Source organism: Telmatherina bonti, assembly GCF_933228915.1.
Source record: "Telmatherina bonti genome assembly, chromosome: 23".
Taxonomy (NCBI): Eukaryota; Metazoa; Chordata; class Actinopteri; order Atheriniformes; family Telmatherinidae; genus Telmatherina; species Telmatherina bonti.
The window spans coordinates 13,770,244-13,774,779 of NC_136632.1; positions in this window are offsets into that span (position 1 = coordinate 13,770,244).

Sequence of the window (4,536 nt, forward strand, 5' to 3'; positions counted from 1 at the left end):
TATTACTTTAGTGCTTGTGAGGGGAAATAAGTCAAATATATTGACTCAGGAAATGTTCTTAGGTGTAGTTCTTCCTCATATCTTTAACCTTAGGAAATCAAATTTTCTTTTAGCTTCGGTATCACATTATTTTTACATATATGACTAAATTTTTGTACCTTTTCTACAGGAAACAAACATGTTAAGCTTGTCATTAAAAAAAAAAGAAACAGACTAAAGGATTGCGTAAGGAAAAAGACAATGAAAGTCAGTGTCTGAGGTTACGTAAGCATTTTTATGATATGTCCCTCCATCCCTTTGTATTCTTCAAACGGTTGGATGTAAGCAACTACACCATCTCTGATCATTGAGATGGACTGTGTGTGTGAGTGTGTGTTTGTGTGTATGTGTCTCTGTGTATTTGTGTGTAAGAGAGCGATAGAGAGAGAGTGAGCTGCATTCATCCTTGCTCTCAGCGACCTTGTTTAATTCAGCACATTCACTGAGGCACTGTCACACACACACACACACACACAGCCGTGCACAGCTAGAGGCATGAAGGAACCAAACACACACTCATGCACACACATGCTTACAGTCATGCATCAAACACGCACAAGCACACACCCTCAGGCTGAGGACATATTTTGTCATTGGTGCTTATCAGCAGATACATACCACAGACAACTAAAGTGCCTGTGTGGGCTGCTAGCACACAGAGGATTTTTATTTTAGCCTATGATTGTGTTCACATGGAGGGTGTATAATATTACAACTGGATACAACATCGTTCCATATTTGGGCAAGAATAAATCAAAGTATTGCTCTGATCATTTCAAATTAGACTCATAATTCACGAAGCAATGTGGACCGATCTGTAAAAACAACTCAAACTCTGACTTTTAGCCCAACACATGTTTTTCATTCACCTTACACGACTGTGTCTGGTAAAATTAGTAAGTAGATAAATGAATATATGAGACAAGGGTGAGCAGTGGGTATCAATAATGAGTGTAATGAGAGATCCAGCGGTTGGTGAAGGAGCAGATGAGAAAACATATTGAAAAGCCTCCCTTTATTGAACCAGCCAATCCAACTGGTGAGTTCCTGCAGTGATGAGCAGAGGGGACCAATCAACTCGCTCATTCTGAGCCTTGGCAACAGCCTCCCTGGCAAAGCAAAACAGTCGTGTGATGTGTGAGAATGTGTGGATGTGGATTGAGGGAGAGGAGGGGTAGGGGTTGTCCTAACATTCATGGGAATGAAAAGTGTGTATTTGTGCAACAATTGCGCGGCTCATAAAATCTCCTATGAAAATAGTCTCCTCCAACATGTAGATTTTTGAGGGGGAAGCTGCTTGTCGCACAAACCACCACAACTGCTCTGATCTGCTGTGTACACTGAAGACTAATGCTGAGCTACTTTCATACCATGAGTGACAGATTAATTGATGACTTCATGAATTCATTATTACAGTCTCCGATAAAGGAGCAAGACACACAACTCGAATACACACACTTACATATACATGTAAGTGTGTCGGCATGAATAGAACCAAATAGAAAAATTCACCCATGCTGGATCAGACAGAAACTGATTATGGCAGAAATTATGTAAACATACTGTTTTGCCAAAAATGTGACCATGGCTAACAGGAAATTTAGCTTTTGTGAACAGACTAACTGAGATCTGTGTCTGTAACCTAGATTTCCTTTATCGTTTCTTGTTTTTGCAGCCTAGATTTTATTCAGTGTGTTTGGATTATTTAACTCCACTTTTCATTTGGCCCCAGCAACAGTAAAAGAGCTGCTTTGTGGAGTCAATAAGTTGAAAGATACAGTGTAAGCACTGTGCCTATGTTCAAAGCAGACAGAGATGCTGTGAGACAGGTACTGCAGGCCATAACACAAACATAAAACAAAAAAAACAAAAAAAAGAAAAGCCAGCACAGCTAGTCCATTTCTAACACCAGTGAGTGTCTGTGATGGATAAAACAAAGAGCTTTCGCTGCAGTTACAGCAGTTTCATGTTTACTTTAGTTCTTCACAAGGAGGTTCTTTGACCTCTTATTTTGATTTAATTTCATCCTCATTATGAAATGTGAGACATATTTACATCTTGAACATGAACACAATAAGATGTCTGACATCCTTCACTTGACTTTGGCAACAATAGCAAACACAATAGCAGCTATTTATTAGCTAATTGCACAAATCTGCTGTGTTCAAGGTTTTTTAAACCTGACAAGCACTTAAAGGTCTGAATAAAACCATTAGTTGGTTTTTTTTTTGTTTTTTTTTTTATCCCTTACAGCTTTTCTTTTAAGCTATTGGATGTGCTTCCAGTTGTTTTCATACTGGAAAGCACAAGACCTTCACCTCAAGCTTACAACATATGGACACTAATTCATTTTAACTTGAAAGCAATCCTCTGGTATAATATTTCATTTGATTAATTAAAAGTAATGACAAGGTAACAATAAAGTAACATAAAATTGTATAACTTTCATTGTGTTTTACTGAAAATATATATCTCTTCTTGTCCTTTGACATGTATACCTGCTGTATTACCAGATAGCTCTGGTTCCCTAAGACAGACTTTGGCTTGTGATGATTCTTTTTCTAGAAATTTTTCCCACCTTTATTTTAATAGTGGTGTCATTTTCAGTCTTCTTTTATCGTACAGGGTATACAACAAACTCAAACTGCTTTATATTTGAATGGACAAACCATTTGCAGCTGTCATCACCATTATGCATCCTGCAGCCTATTCAGAAGTCTTGCACAGTTTTATCACTTCATCTCTGTTTTCCAATTTTGTTTATATTTTTGTAACTATGTACCACCCTGGAATAATTTTGCTTTTCAAAAAGAGTCGAAACATTTAGTTGGTTTGTTTTCTTTTTTCGTTTGTATCTTTGAGTCTGAGAGCCTCCGTTTATGTTGTCATTCTACGTGATCAACACTTATTACACCAAACAGGTATTACTTACAATTGTGTCTAATGCATTCATTCATTCGTTCATTCATTCATTTTCCGAACCGCTTATTCCAATTCAGGGTCGCGGGGAAGCTGGAGCCTATCCCAGCCGGCTTTGGGCGACAGGCAGGGTACACCCTGGACAGCTCGCCAGTCCATCGCAGGGTCTAATGCATTCTTTTTATTTTATTTTTTATTTTAAACTCCACTAATAGATACAGTTGGTTGTGTAGGTGTAACCTACCCTCCCCATTTTCTGGACAGCTGGATGCATGTTGGTTCACTACAGAGAAAAAATGTCATGGTTTATGATTATTGAATTAAAGAGGTTAAATGCACAGTAGCATGCCATTTCTGCAGATGCTCTCTAAATAACAAAAGGCTTAATGTGATTCCATTGCTGAACAGCTCGGATCATGATAGAGTTGTTCTCCTAAGCATTAGCAGCTACATAGGAAAAACCTGCCTGAAGGGACTGAGACAAGATTCATGTTCCTGAATTATCTAATATACATAAATATTATGTTGCATATTGCGGTCGTTCTCATGACATGCTTATATAACTGCTGCATGAAACATTAGCCGCTGTAGCCGATGATGAGTAGCTAATACCCACAGTTCTTAAAGGGGATGTCATGTAACTGACTGGTGACCAAATTAACTGATTAAAATTAATAGATCTCTTTATCTTTTGGAAACAATAAAGATTATTTGCATTGATGACATAATATACTATTCTGTTCAGAAGAACATAATTATGTATTGGCCAGTTTTACATTGGCTATTGTAATCCATAGATCATATGCTAACATTAGCACAACAATGGGAAATATGTATAATTGCAAACCTGGTTAAACCTCCCCAAACCTTTTAAGTCCCTCAAAAACAAACATATTTACTTTTATAATCATCATAAAATATAAGTGTAACAAGTAACAAGTTGTGATTTTACAGGAGGTAGCATCCTGAGAGTGTTAAGCTATGCTAACCGCTAACTGTTTTCTTTATTTACTGGCAAACTCTGGCTCCTAATCAAAGCAAGATGTTAAACTCTGTCCCTATGTCATGTGGTGAAATCACCATGCAGTAATTCTGTCAATGCCTAAGCTTTAGTTTGAGTTCAAAGAGCTGATAATGAGTGAACACAGGAAGGAGAACCCTGCTATCTTGAGGAGCAGCTTGTGACTAAGACCTCTTTAGTATAGCAGCTAAAGCATCTCAGATTCAGACATTGAGTTTGTATTAACTCCATTTGTTCTGTCCTTTTTTTGGGGGGGGGGGACAAAAACATCTCATTTTTCAAGATTATTACAGAAAGGATTACAGAGGATGCAACACAACAGATGGTGGCTTTTCTAAAGTCAATCTCCAAATGTTGGGGACTGATGCTGCAGCACACAGAGACTGTCATTCCCTTAGCTGTGGCCTCTTGCCTTCTCTCAGTGGCATCATCCGGCAAACAGTTGTCATCCCTGATGGGGGTCTGGGCTTGACACTGCCTCACAGAGAAAAACAGAGAGTTTATAAGTGTGTGTGAGACAGAAAAGCAAGGTAGGGCGTGCGGCAGAGGGAGGGAGC